Raw genomic sequence first — 15113 nt, 5'->3', positions numbered from 1 at the left:
TCCATGGTGACGTGCAGGTGGCGTCAGGATGGTCATGGAATGCCCGGGAGGGTAGGGGTGGGCTCTGTGGCTAATGGGGTGAAGGCCTGTGGGGGACATTCCAGGCAGAGGGAGGAGTGACCACCAAGGCCCAGAGGTAGGGTCACCATGCAGTGGAGTGAGGTGACATACCAGGGAGGGGTCTCGTGGCTGGGTCAGGACCTTGACCCGCATGGCTGGGCTCAGTGGGGCTGCTCAGTGGAGAACAGGTTAGGAGGCGCCAAACCAGGAGACTAACAGGGAGCATGGCCGGGATGTGCAGGTGGTGAGAGGTACCTGGATTCCAGGTATATCTGCAGGTGGGGCTGGCAGGATCCCTGAGGGTGCAGAGGGGACTGAGTGCTCACAGGGGGTGCTGATGGCCCCAGGCTGAGTCAGGGCTGCCTGAGGTGGGCAGGAGTCCACTTCTGCCCCAGTTTCATACATTTAGCCATCAGGGCAGCCTTGGACCTGTGAGCCCATGTCCACCCGAGGCCCGGGCAGCAGGGCAGTCATGATTCCGATGGACCTAATCCCGAGCCCAGAGTGGAAGGTGAGCCTCCGACATGAGCTGCAGTCATCAGGAGTCCTCTCAGGGGGACCCTGGGGTTTGAGGTCATTGCTGTGGCTGAGGGAGAGAGGTTCTGCATTTGGCCTTTATGCAGGATGATGCTTCTAGGAAGAGATGCTTCTAAAATTATCCACATCTTCAGTGTGGTGTTTAGAGGTGGGACGTGGGCGGGGCTACGCTGAGGGCTGCCCTGTGTGGGGGTGTCTGTGTTGCTCCTGAGGACCCGGGTTGGGTGCCCTGGGTTCTCTTCTTCGTGCCTGATGCCTGATTCCTGGGCCAGGGGGTGGCTGGTGAGGGACAGGCTGCCCTGAAGCCTCAGCGTCGGTGTTGTCAGGACCCTCAGCTTCTGCGGGCACAGCCTCCTTGGCTGTCCTGGCCAAGCCGGCAGACACGAAAGCTACCTACCCCGGCCCAGGGTAGAGATTGATCTCACGACCCTGAGGTCGTGACCTGAGCTGAAATCCAGAGTTGGATGGCTGACTGACTCTGGCCCCCCGGGGATTGTGTGTGGCGGTACTCCTGGGTTACTCCAGCCCACCCGCTTCCATCCCCCTCCCCTGTCCCACCCCAAGTGACCATGCACCTGATGATCCCGAATGAGCATCGTTCTTGTAACTGGAGACTTTGGAGGCCTGGCTGCGGGTCACCCCCTCTCCGTCTGGCCCCCGTGACTCAGAGAAGGCCACAGTTGTTGGCAGTCATTCGTGTTCCCAGACTGTGAGTGGCTGCAGGCCTGAGAACAGTCTGCTCAGCTCCGCTTGCTCAGCTTGGCCTCACCCAAGGCCTCCTTCTGCTCTGAGGAGCGCAGGGCTGTTGGCGGCCCCTCTGCGGCGGTGGCTGCCGGGTTGGCGACTTCTGTAGGGTGCGCGCATCTGGATCACTCTGATTATAGATTTGGATTTTTAAATGCAGCAAAGGGCACCTGGGGGGCCCAGTGGTTGAGGTCTGCCTTGGGCTCAGGGCTTCCTGGGATGGAGTCCCGCATCAGGCCCCCTGTGGGGAGCCTGCTTCTCCTTCTGCCTGTGTCTCTGCCTCTGTGTCTCTCATGAATAAATAAATAAAATCTTTTTTAAAAATAAAAAAGTAAAATAAAATGCAGCAGAAATGGTGAGGGCCCATGAGACCCAATGCAGGAGGGTTGTGGCGCTGTTTGCTGGGAGAGCGGAGGTCCTGATGCACGACAGGGACCCGTGACAAGCCTGTGAGCTCGACTTAGGCCGCGCGGGGCTGAGGGAGGCTTTGGCCCGGCCCTGGGGGCAGGCGGGCAGGTGCAGGTGGCGCGGGTCCTGGGCTCAGGCGCGGGCCTACTCGGAGGGAAGCCTCGGGTTCAAGTGCGCGGACGCTTGCGAGCCCAGTCCGGCGGGGATGGGAGGAAGCGTTGGCCGATTTTTTTCTCTCATTTTTCTGTTTTCTACGATGATCCTCCGTTATTTCGGAAACAAGAAAGTTTTGAAGCATGGACACCGAGCCCGGGGCAGTGGGCTGGACGGGAAGGACGGGCTGCGCTCCCACCCGGGTCCTGCCCTCCGCGCGGTCCGCCTGGCAGGAGTGTGGGTGCGGCGGCCCCGGCGGCGGGCGCCCCGCAGCACGGAGGGAGGGTGCCCAGGCTTCCTGCCCGAGGCGAGCCCTGCAGGGTGTGCGCAGGGTGCGGGGCGGGAGCAGGGGCCTGGAGGCCAAGCGCAGCCCGCGGGGTCCTGACCGCAGGGCTGGCGGAGAAGGGCCAGGCCCCCCGGGACCCGGAGCCAGCCCCGCCTTGCGCACACCTGGCGCCTTCAAGCTCGGTCTGCCGGTCTGTCTGGATTTTGCTCTGGAGCGGGGTCTGAGAGTCAGCAGTTGGCGTCACCCGCTAATGACCTAATGACGAAGGTAGTTTCTCTTTACTTCTCTTGGAAATTACTTGAAGTCGGCTTTGCAGCGGAGCTGGAGTGAGGGGCCGGGCAGAGAAGCCGACCCGCTGCGATGCAGCCCGGGGCCTGTGCGCCGTCGGCCGCAGGTAGGGGTGTCCACCTGTCGAGGAGAGGAGAGCGGGACAGCTCCCACTGCCACCACGCCGGGGTCTGCGGCCCGCGGGCCGGTGAGCGAGGCGTGGGCTCAGAGGACCGGGCTCGGCCAGGCCCGGGAGGGCGAGCAGGTTCCCCCAGGGGCGGGAGGACGGGGGACCCGGGAGGCCCCAGGCTCTGAGCAGAGTGCTTCCCCCATGAGATGCGGGCGGCGCTGTAGATGATCTGAATTCTTTTTTTTTTTTAAAGATTTTATTTTTTATTTATTTTTTATTGGTGTTCAATTTACCAACATACAGAATAACCCCCAGTGCCCATCACCCAGTCACCCCCACCCCCTGCCATCCTCCCGTTCCACCACCCCTAGTTCGTTTCCCAGAGTTAGGAGTCTTCATGTTCTGTCTCCCTTTCTGATATTTCCCACACATTTCTTCTCCCTTCCCTTATATTCCCTTTCACTATTATTTATATTCCCCACATGAATGAGAACATATAATGTTTGTCCTTCTCCGACTGACTTACTTCACTCAGCATAATACCCTCCAGGTCCATCCACGTTGAAGCAAATGGTGGGTGTTTGTCATTTCTAATGGCCGAGGAATATTCCATTGTATACATAAACCACATCTTCTTTATCCATTCATCTTTCGATGGACACCGAGGCTCCTTCCACAGTTTGGCTATTGTGGACATTGCTGCTATAAACATCGGGGTGCAGGTGTCCCGGCGTTTCATTGCATCTGAATCTTTGGGGTAAATCCCCAACAGTGCAATTGCTGGGTCGTAGGGCAGATCTATTTTTAACTCTTTGAGGAACCTCCACGCAGTTTTCCAGAGTGGCTGCACCAGTTCACATTCCCACCAACAGTGCAAGAGAGTTCCCTTTTCTCTGCATCCTCTCCAACATTTGTTAATTTTTCCTGCCTTGTTAATTTTTCCCATTCTCACTGGGGTGAGGTGGTATCTCATTGTGGTTTTGATTTGTATTTCCCTGATGGCAAGTGATGCAGAGCATTTTCTCATGTGCGTGTTGGCCATGTCTATGTCTTCCTCTGTGAGATTTCTCTTCATGTCTTTTGCCCATTTCATGATTGGATTGTTTGTCTCTTTGGTGTTGAGTTTAAGAAGTTCTTTATAGGGATCCCTGGGTGGCGCAGCGGTTTGGCGCCTGCCTTTGGCCCAGGACGTGATCCTGGAGACCCGGGATCGAATCCCACATCGGGCTCCCGGTGCATGGAGCCTGCTTCTCCCTCTGCCTGTGTCTCTGTGCCTCTCTCTCTCTCTGTGACTATCATAAATAAATTTAAAAAATAAAAAAAAAAAGTTCTTTATAGATCTTGGAAACTAGCCCTTTATCTGATATGTCATTTGCAAATATCTTCTCCCATTCTGTAGGTTGTCTTTTAGTTTTGTTGACTGTATCCTTTGCTATGCAAAAGCTTCTTATCTTGATGAAGTCCCAATAGTTCATTTTTGCTTTTGTTTCTTTTGCCTTAGTGGATGTATCTTGCAAGAAGTTACTATGGCCGAGTTCAAAAAGGGTGTTGACTGTGTTCTCCTCTAGGATTTTGATGGACTCTTGTCTCACATTTAGATCTTTCATCCATTTTGAGTTTATCTTTGTGTTTGGTGAAAGAGAGTGGTCTAGTTTCATTCTTCTGCATGTGGATGTCCAATTTTCCCAGCACCATTTACTGAAGAGACTGTCTTTCTTCCAGTGGATAGTCTTTCCCCCTTTATAGAATATTAGTTGACCATAAAGTTGAGGGTCCACTTCTGGGTTCTCTATTCTGTTCCATTGATCTGTGTGTCTGTTTTTGTGCCAGTACCACACTGTCTTGATGACCACAGCTTTATAGTACAACCTGAAATCTGGCATTGTGATGCCCCCAGATATGGTTTTATTTTTTAAAATTCCCCTGGTTATTCGGGGTCTTTTCTGATTCCACACAAATCTTAAAATAATTTGTTCTAACTCTCTGAAGAAAGTCCATGGTATTTTGATAGGGATTGCATTAAACGTGTATATTGCCCTGGGTAACATTGACATTTTCACAATATTAATTCTGCCAATCCATGAGCATGGAATATTTTTCCATCTCTTTGTGTCTTCCTCAATTTCTTTCAGAAGTGTTCTATAGTTTTGAGGGTATAGATCCTTTACATCTTTGGTTAGGTTTATTCCTAGGTATCTTATGCTTTTGGGTGCAATTGTAAATGGGATTGACTCCTTAATTTCTCTTTCTTCAGCCTCATTGTTAGTGTATAGAAATGCCACTGACTTCTGGGCATTGATTTTGTATCCTGCCACGCTACCGAATTGCTGTATGAGTTCTAGCAATCTTGGGGTGGAGACTTTTGGGTTTTCTATGTAGAGTATCCTGTCATCGGTGAAGAGGGAGAGTTTGACTTCTTCTTTGCCAATTTGAATGCCTTTAATGTCTTTTTGTTGTCTGATTGCTGAGGCTAGGACTTCCAGTACTATGTTGAATAGCAGTGGTGAGAGTGGACATCCCTGTCTTGTTCCTGATCTTAGGGGAAAGGCTCCCAGTGCTTCCCCATTGAGAATGATATTTGCTGTGGGCTTTTCATAGATGGCTTTTAAGATGTCGAGGAATGTTCCCTCTATCCCTACACTCTGAAGAGTTTTGATCAGAAATGGAAGCTGTATTTTGTCAAATGCTTTCTCTGCATCTAATGAGAGGATCATATGGTTCTTGGTTTTTCTCTTGCTGATATGTGAATCACATTGATTGTTTTACGGGTGTTGAACCAGCCGTGTGTCCCGGGGATAAATCCTACTTGGTCATGGTGAATAATTTTCTTAGTGTACTGTTGGATCCTATTGGCCAGTATCTTGTTGAGAATTTTTGCATCCATGTTCATCAGGGATATTGGTCTGTAATTCTCCTTTTTGGCGGGGTCTTTGTCTGGTTTTGGAATTAAGGTGATGCTGGCCTCATAGAACGAATTTGGAAGTACTCCATCTCTTTCTATCTTTCCAAACAGCTTTAGTAGGATAGGTATGGTTTCTTCTTTAAACGTTTGATAGAATTCCCCTGGGAAGCCATCTGGCCCTGGACTCTTGTGTCTTGGGAGGTTTTTGATGACTGCTTCAGTTTCCTCCCTGGTTATTGGCCTGTTCAGGTTTTCTATTTCTTCCTGTTCCAGTTTTGGTAGTTTGTGGCTTTCCAGGAATGCGTCCATTTCTTCCAGATTGCCTAATTTATTGGTGTATAGCTGTTCATAATATGTTTTTAAAATCGTTTGTATTTCCTTGGTGTTGGTAGTGATCTCTCCTTTCTCATTCATGATTTTATTAATTTGAGTCTTCTCTCTCTTCTTTTTAATAAGGCTGCTAATGGTTTATGTATCTTATTAATTCTTTCAAAGAACCAACTCCTGGTTCTGTTGATCTGTTCCACAGTTCTTCTGGTCTCAATTTCATTGAGTTCTGCTCGAATCTTTATTAACTCTCTTCTTCTCCTGGGTGTAGGATCTATTTGCTGTTTTTTCTCTAGCTCCTTTATGTGTAAGGTTAGCTTTTGTATTTGAGTTCTTTCCAGTTTTTGAATGGATGCTTCTATTGCGATGTATTTCCCCCTTAGGACTGCTTTTGCTGCATCCCAAAGATTTTGAACGGTTGTATCTTCATTCTCATTAGTTTCCATGAATCTTTTTAATACTTCCTTAATTTCCTGGTTGACCCTTTCATCTTTTAGCAGGATGGTCCTTAACCTCCACGTGTTTGAGGTCCTTCCAAACTTCTTGTTGTGATTTAGTTCTAATTTCAAGGCATTATGGTCTGAGAATATGCAGGGGACGATCCCAATCTTTTGGTATAGGTTCAGACCCGATTTGTGACCCAGTATGTGGTTTATTCTGGAGAAAGCTCCATGTGCATTTGAGAAGAATGTGTATTCAGTTGAGTTTGGATGTAAAGTTCTGTAGATATCTGTGAAATCCATCTGGTCCAGTGTATCATTTAAAGCTCTCGTTTCTTTGGAGATGTTGTGCTTAGAAGACCTATCGAGTATAGAAAGAGCTAGATTGAAGTCACCAAGTATAAGTGTATTATTATCTAAGTATTTCTTCACTTTGGTTAATAATTGATTTATATATTTGGTAGTTCCTGGATTCGGGGCATATATATTGAGGATTGTTAAGTCCTCTTGTTTGATAGATCCTTTAAGTATGATATAGTGTCCCTCTTCATCTCTTACTACAGTCTTCGGGGTAAATTTTAGTTTATCTGATATAAGGATGGCTACCCCTGCTTTCTTTTGAGGACCATTCGAATGGTAAATGGTTCTCCAACCTTTTATTTTCAGGCTGTAGGTGTCCTTCTGTCTAAAATGAGTCTCTTGTAGACAGCAAATAGATGGGTCCCGCTTTTTTATCCAGTCTGAAACCCTGCGCCTTTTGATGGGGTCATTAAGCCCGTTCACATTCAGAGTTACTATTGAGAGATATGAGTTTAGTGTCATCATGATATCTATTCAGTCTTTGTTTTTGTGGACTGTTCCACTGAACTTCTTCTTAAAGGGGAATTTTAAGAGTCCCCCTTAAAATTTCTTGCAGAGCTGGTTTGGAGGTCACATATTCTTTTAGTTGCTGCCTGTCTTGGAAGCTCTTTATCTCTCCTTCCATTTTGAATGAGAGCCTTGCTGGATAAAGTATTCTTGGTTGCATGTTCTTTTCATTTAGGACCCTGAATACATCCTGCCAGCCCTTTCTGGCCTGCCAGGTCTCTGTGGAGAGGTCTGCTGTTACCCTAATACTCCTCCCCATCAAAGTCAGGGATTTCTTGTCTCTTGCTGCTTTAAGGATCTTCTCTTTATCTTTGGAATTTGCAAGCTTCACTATTAAATGTCGAGGTGTTGAACGGTTTTTATTGATTTTAGGGGGGGATCTCTCTATTTCCTGGATCTGAATGCCTGTTTCCCTTCCCAGATTAGGAAAGTTTTCAGCTAGAATTTGTTCAAATACATATTCTGGCCCTCTGTCCCTTTCGGCGCCCTCGGGAACACCAATTAAACGTAAGTTTTTCTTCCTCAGGCTGTCGTTTATTTCCCTTAATCTATCTTCATGGTCTTTTAATTGTTTGTCTCTTTTTTCCTGTTTCCCTCTTTGCTATCAACTTGTCTTCTATGTCACTCACTCGTTCTTCCACCTCGTTAACCCTCGTCGTTAGGACTTCTAGTTTGGATTGCATCTCATTCAATTGATTTTTAATTTCTGCCTGATTAGCTCTAAATTCTGCAGTCATGAAGTCTCTTGAGTCCTTTATGCTTTTTTCTAGAGCCACCAGTAGCTGTATAATAGTGCTTCTGAATTGGCTTTCTGACATTGAATTGTAATCCAGATTTTGTAACTCTGTGGGAGAGAGGACTGTTTCTGATTCTTTCTTTTGAGGTGAGGTTTTCCTTCTAGTCATTTTGTTCAGTGCAGAGTGGCCAAAGCAAGTTGTATTGGGAAAAGGAGAAAAAGAGAGGAGAGAAAGAAGGAAAGAAAAGAGAAAGAGAAAAAAAAAGGAAGAAAAAAAATGAAAAAAAAGAAGAAAAAAGAAATAGAAAGAAAGGAAAAAAAGGGGTGGGGGAAGGAAACAAATCAAAAAGGAAAGCAAAACAAAACAAAACAAAACAACAACAAAAAAAAAAAAAAGAAAAAAGAAAAAAGAACCACGGGGGAGTATCTTCTGATTCTGTATACTTTAAGTCCCTTGGCTTCCCCTGGAACTTGTCCGTCTCGCTGGTCTTCTGGGGAAGGGGCCTGTTGCGCTGATTTTCAGGTGTTAGCCCTTGGGGGAGCTGCTCTGCCCCCTGCCTGGTGCAGGGCTCAGTGGGGGTTGTTTACCCCGTGAGGCCCCAGGAGGAACAACCACAGTGGCAGCGGCCAGCTCTGGAGCCCTGGAGTCAGCTCCCGCAGTAAATACAGAGCTCTCAGCCTGCAAGGGCCTGGATGCTCTGGTGGCGGGGCCGCTGATCTGCTCAGCTCGGGGCAGGAGCGTCCCCGCTGTCCTGGGCCTTCCCGGCCTCTGCTGCCCCGGGGGGAAGGCCGGATCCTGGGCTGTGTCCCGGCGCCCTGTGCTCCGGAGCCTGCGCTGGTGGATTCGCGCTCCCGGGCCGCGCAGCCCCCTCCGCGGAGCCACCACCCGAGCCCCCCCGAGCTGCTCCTGGAACCGCGCAGCCCCCTCCGCACGGAGCCTCTTCCTCTGCCCGAGCCCCCCCAGCTGCTCCCGCCCCGCAGCCCCCTCCGCGGAGCCGCCCCCGAGCCCCCCGAGCTGCTCCGGGCCCCGCCGTGCGTGCTGCAGCCCTTAGGGAGCTCGGCGCACTGTCCAGGCGCGCAGTTGCTCTGTTACTCTCCCGGGGAGCCCGAGGGCATCCCCGCCCTCCTGGGTCCTGCTCCAGCTCCCCGCGAGCCCCTTTCCCCCGGGAAGGTCGGTGCAGCTCCTGCTTCTCCGGGCCGCGGCTCTCCTGTCCTGGGGACACTCGCCCCGGCCTCAGCCCGGCTCCTCGCGGGGCCCCTCCCCCTCGGAGGCCTTTGTTTCTTTATTTCTTTTTCCCCGTCTTCCTACCTTGATAGATGCGCGAACTCTTCTCACTGTAGCATTCCAGCTGGTCTCTCTTTAATTCTCAGGCCGAATTCATAGATTTTCAGGATAATTTGAAGGTTTTCTAGGTAATTTGGTGGAGACAGGTGGTTTGGAGACCCTACTCTTCCGCCATCGTGCCCCTCCATCGATTTTATTTATTCATAGAGACACAGAGAGAGAGAGGCAGACCCAGGCAGAGGGAGAAGCAGGCTCCAGGCAGGGAACCCAGGATCACGCCCTGGGCTGAAGGCAGGCGCTAAACCGCTGGGCGACCCAGGGATCCCCTTGGGAGTTGTTTTTAAATTAAATCTGTATTCATTTAACTAAAAGTCAAATATTTACAATGTTTTCCCCCATCACACCATGCCATTCAAAAGAATCCACCGTGTTATCAGTTTGCACGATCACCAGCCCGGACAGGATTGTGCATGGAGAAGCCAACTGTGAGGCCAGGCGGAGGTCACAGGGGACGCCCCTCCTCCGCACCAACCTGGCACTTCCCCCGCCTCCAAGTGGTCACTATGTTTGTGGGGGTTTCCTGACCCCCCTGCCCTGGTCCAGGTCGGAAGCTCCCTGGAGCCTGTGGGGCTGGCCCTATAGGAAACAAACAGGGTCGTTGGAGGGGAAGGGGTGGGGGACAGGTCACGGGGTGACCGGTATGAAGGAGACAGGATGGGATGAGCACTGGGTGTGATTTAAGACTGAGGAATCACTGATCCCTATCTCTGAAACCAATGAGACACTGTATGTTATTAATTGATTTTATTTTTTAAAAGATTTTATTTATTTATTCATGAGACACAGAGAGAGAGGCAGAGACACAGGTAAGAGAGAGGCAGAGACACAGGCAGAGGGAGAAGTAGGCTCCATGCAGGGAGCTGCATCCGGACTTGATCCCAGGACCCAGGGTCACGCTCTGAGCCAAAGGCAGAGGCTCAACCGCTGAGCCACCCAGGTGCCCCTATTAGCTGATTTTATTTTATTTATTTATTTATTTTTTTTTTATAAATTTTTATTTATTTATGATAGTCACAGAGAGAGAGAGAGAGAGAGAGGCAGAGACACAGGCAGAGGGAGAAGCAGGCTCCATGCACCGGGAGCCCGACGTGGGATTTGATCCCGGGTCTCCAGGATCACGCCCTGGGCCAAAGGAAGGCGCCAAACCACTGCGCCACCCAGGGATCCCTATTAGCTGATTTTAAATAAAAAAGTGGGCGGCCCCGGTGGCTCAGCAGTTTAGCGCCTCAGCCCAGGGCCTGATCCTGGAGACCCCAGAGGATCGAGTCCCAAGTCGGGCTCCCTGCATGGAGCCTGCTTCTCCCTATGCCTGTGTCTCTGCCTCTCTCCATCTGTGTGTGTGTGTTTCATTAATAAGTAAATAAAATCTTTAAATCAATCAATCAATAAATAAGTAAAATGTGTGACAGCACCCTTCCTGCTGCTGTGCTCCCCCACACCGAGGGGCTGGGTGGCATGAGGGTGGGCATCTGTGGGACCGGCAGCCTGCCCACCTGCTGGAGTCACAGATGCCATCCCATGACCCTGCCCGGCAGGCGGGAATCTGCCCTGAAGGCATCTGCCTAGTCCCCACGTGAGTAAATAGCTCTTTGTGAAGATGAACTTTTCCAACAAAACGGGAAAATCAGTGTGTATACTCAGTACCTTCAAAGACACAAATCAACAGGTGCATGCCTTCAGCTCAGGTTGATCCCAGGGTCCTGGGGTCGAGCCCCATGTCGGGCTCCCTGCTCAGCGGGGAACTTTCTTTTCCTCTGCCCCTCCTCTTGCTTATGCTTGTTCTCTCTCTCTCTCTGAAATGAATAAATAAAATATTTTTAAAAAAAAGATAGAGCGAGTAAGTGTGGGGAGAGGCAAGGGACAATCTTACGTGGACTCTGCACTGAGTGTGAAGCCTGAAGCGGGTCTGATCTCAGGCCCCTGAGACCCTGGTCCTGACACAAACCATTACTTTTGAAATGTTCCAATTTATATTTGGAATAGATCTCTTAGAAAAAACGGGAACATTGGCTTTTCATAGATTTTTGGTAGTTTTTCTTGAGGACCCAGATTTTCTCTTTTGTTGGCGAGGTGAGATTTTCCTGATGCAGTGGTTTCTAGACATTATGTACTTGCATTTCCCCTTAATTTTGGTTCATATACATCCAGGACTCCTCTCAGGGGCTCAGCTGGGAGTGGCTTTCAGCACTGGAATGATGCACATTTGCCTGCAGTGAGGCCTAGGCCAGAGTGTGTGGCCCTGGTCTATGCCCCGTGGATACTCAGAGCAAGGCCTGGGGTAGAGTCCACCTGCCAGGGAGCTGAGGGGTCTAGCCAGCAAAAGCAATCCTAGAGGAGGATGTGGACCCCCAGGGGTCATGTCAATGTACTGTGTTTCCACAGGGTGGGTATTGCTCCTTATGCCCGAGGAACAGGTGGGCCCTCACCCCCTCCCTGCACCTGGGGCTTCTGTCATCAGAGGGGATAGAGTATGTTGGGGAACAAGCAAGGGTCCCCATTAGCACAGAGGCCATGGCCTTCCCCCCAGCTGAGCACTGTGTGTGCTCTGTCCACCACTCTTCCCACATTTCCCTTGGCAGCAGGATGGCTCTGTGACAGTTGGCAGCCCAGCACACTCAGCCTTTTTGGACTCACTTGTAGGGTGGAGTTGTGAGGGTGGGACAAAGCAATGGAGTGTGGGTGCCCTGAGTGCCCAAAGTGCAGACAGAAGGGAGTGTCTGATGAGAGCAAGCAGGTGCCATCCTCCCAGCCGCGCATCCCCTGGAACCCTGCGGCATCTTCCGAGTGTGCAGAGTTAACGTCCAGGACAAATTCTTCTCTCACAACACTACGGAACAAGGCTCTCGAGTTTTTTTTTTTTTTTTAATAATAAATTTATTTTTTTATTGGTGTTCAACTTGCCAACATACAGAATAACACCCAGTGCTCATCCCGTCAAGTACCCCCCTCAGTGCCCGCCACCCAGTCACCCCCACTCCCCGCCCTCCTCCCCTTCCACCACTCCTAGTTCATTTCCCAGAGTTAGGAGTCTTCCACGTTCTGTCTCCCTTTCTGATATTTCCTACCCATTTCTTCGAGTTTTTTAAACTGACACTGTTTGCTTAGTGGCAGGGAGAAAGCAAGCCCAGGTCTTCTATGGTGTATATTTGGTCTGGCACAGCCTGTGCATTCAGGGACCGCATCATGTGACATCATTAGCAATGCATTCTTAACCATTGTCTGCTCCTCACAGTCACACCCTCAAGAAACAGCTGGCTCCTTACCCGCATGAGTGGCCAGTGGGCAAGCAAGGGCATCCCTGAATGTCCAAGAGTTGTGGTACAAACCCAAACCTGATGGGGGGGTGGACAGTATCTGTTCATATTTGTTATTTTTGACATTAGCTGTGTACCAGGACAAGGCCAGAGTAAATTCTCCCTTCTAATTTTGTAATTTGGAGTTGGATAAAGGACAGGTAAAGCCAAAAGAGAAGAGTAGGATAAAATCACTGAAAGCAAAATGAGGTGAACAGACTTAAATATAAAATTATATTGTATTGTAGAGCTGCCTGGGCAGGTCAGTTGGTCAAGGTCTGACTCTTGATATCGGCTCAGGGCATGAGTTCAGGATCTGGAGATCAAGCCCCACGTTGGGCTCCATGCTCAGCATGGAGTCTGCTTGTCCCTCCTCCCTTCTGCCCCTGCTCTCACTCTCTCTAAATAAATAAATTAACAATTATATTGCATTGTGCAAACAAGCTGGTGTGTGAAATAAATAATGTTGGAGACAGATGGGGAAATTGTTTTTATACTAAGAGCTAAGTTTTAAGCTTGATGCCTGTTTGAAGTATCGTGAACATTCTGCTTTTATAGGAAAAGGGGTAAAATTTATTAAAACATGACAATTATAATAAAACACAAATTCTGAATTAGGTATTATACAATTTTTTATACAAAATGTATACTTTGCATTTTTGTAAATGACTGATTTCAAAGGTTCCCGAAGTTCATTGTCCTCTTCATCTGACGTAAGAGCTGCAGAGCAGACATGGATATGGATGCATCTGGGAGTGTGTCACATGGAAACCACACACTTAGCAGAGGTTCAGAATCTGAGTTCTCAAGGTGAGCCTCCTGGATTTTATTTTTAAATGAAATCATAAACGTTTCCCTTAAATAATTCAGAAATCAGTTTTCTTTTTTCTTTTTTTTTAAATTTATTTATTTATTTATTTATTTATTCATGATAGACATAGAGAGAGAGAAAGAGAGAGGCAGAGACACAGGAGGAGGGAGAAGCAGGCTCCATGCCGGGAGCCTGACGTGGGACTTGATCCCGGGACTCCAGGATTGTGCCCTGGGCCAAAGGCAGGCACCAAACCGCTGAGCCACCCAGGGATCCCCAGAAATCAGTTTTCTTTTCTTTTCTTTTTTTTTTTTTTTTTTTGAGACAAACTCAAAGTGTGTCATATGTAAATGGAAAGAAATCACCCCCATTTCAGCTACTTGGAGCCAACTCTTTATAGAAGGAAAAGAGAGTGGTAAAAAACAGGCAGAGCAGGGAGGTGGGGTGTCCAGGACCTTAAAAATTATTGAAATCACATTAGGTAACTTTGAATGACTGCATCATGATGTAAAAATATATATGGCAGGAAGAGAGAACATCTTGGAGGGAGAAGAATAAGGAGAAAGTGTTTGGTGACAAAGTCCCAGTGTCATTTAGTAGCTGTGAACTCATACAAAACCCAGAAAATGAGGAAAAATTAGATGTGGAGGAAGAAGATGACAAAAAATGAGATTGAGAAGACTTTATATATTTATATATTTATCTATCTATTTATTTATTTATTTATTTTTTAGATTGAGAAGACTTTAATGTGTACTTATCAACACTGGGTGTCCAGTGGAGCTGGTCCTCAGCTCCCTCCCATCTGCATAGTCGCAGGAGTCGTATCCTCACTTGCCGTGCCAGGCAATGTTCTGGTGCCCAAGACCAGTGTTGAGGGTGATGGCATGGAAAAATGGGAAGACCATGAGCACAGAGCAGATGGCCTATCTCTGTGAGCTGTTGCTGGTGTGGACTTAGCTACCCTCTGAATCTGAGGTGCACCTTCCACATCTGTGAAATGAGACAAGAACATCTCTCAGATTGATTTTTGAGAGTGAACTATTGATTCTTTTTACCTTCTCTACATTATATGAAAAATGTGTTTTTAAATTTGGGAATCAGGCATCTATTGAGTATAAACCAATTACAAAAAAATTTTTATTGGACTTCATTTGCCAACATATAACATAACACCCAGTGCTCATCACACCAAATGCCCCCCTGAGTGCCCATCACTCAGTCACCCCAACCCCCCGCCCACCTCCCTTTCCACTACCCCTTGTTCATTTCCCAGAGTTAGGTGTCTCTCATGTTTTGTCATCCTCACTGATGTTTTCACTCATTTTCCCTCCTTCCCCCTTTATTCCCCTTCACTAATTTTTATATTCCCCAAATGAATGAGACCATATAATGTTTGTCCTTCTCCGATTGACTTATTTCACTCAGCATAATACCCTTCAGTTCCATCCACGTCGAAGCAAATGGTGGGTATTTGTTGTTTCTAATGGCTGAGGAATATTCCATTGCATACATAGACCACATCTTCTTTATCCATTCATCTTTCGTTGGACACTGAGGCTCCTTCCACAGTTTGGCTATCGTGGCCATTGCTGCTATAAACATCGGGGTGCAGGTGTCCCGGCGTTTCACTGCATCTGTATCTTTGGGGTAAATCTCCAGCAGTGCAGTTGCTGGGTCGTAGGGCAGGTCTATTTTTAACTCTTTGATGAACCTCCACACAGTTTTCCAGAGTGGCTGCACCAGTTCACATTCCCACCAACAGTGCAAGAGGGTTCCCCTTTCTCCACATCCTCTCCAACATTTG

General features: G+C 48.4%; 2 long non-coding RNA genes across 3 annotated transcripts in view; both read left to right on the top strand.

The window, feature by feature from the left end:
- LOC140626441 (uncharacterized) overlaps positions 1-15113 on the top strand; it is a 30260-nt gene that overhangs the window by 437 nt on the left and 14710 nt on the right. The gene's annotated exons all lie outside the window — the stretch shown is intronic.
- On the top strand, positions 14-14703 carry LOC140626399 (uncharacterized). Its single transcript, XR_012025570.1, has 3 exons — positions 14-136; positions 13177-13305; positions 14041-14703. It is a non-coding gene; the product is annotated as an uncharacterized lncRNA (long non-coding RNA).

This window comes from Canis lupus, chromosome 1, assembly GCF_048164855.1.
Source record: "Canis lupus baileyi chromosome 1, mCanLup2.hap1, whole genome shotgun sequence".
NCBI classification, from domain to species: domain Eukaryota; kingdom Metazoa; phylum Chordata; class Mammalia; order Carnivora; family Canidae; genus Canis; species Canis lupus.
The sequence above is the reverse complement of the archived record's forward strand: the minus strand, read 5'-3'. Positions and strand labels throughout refer to the sequence as shown.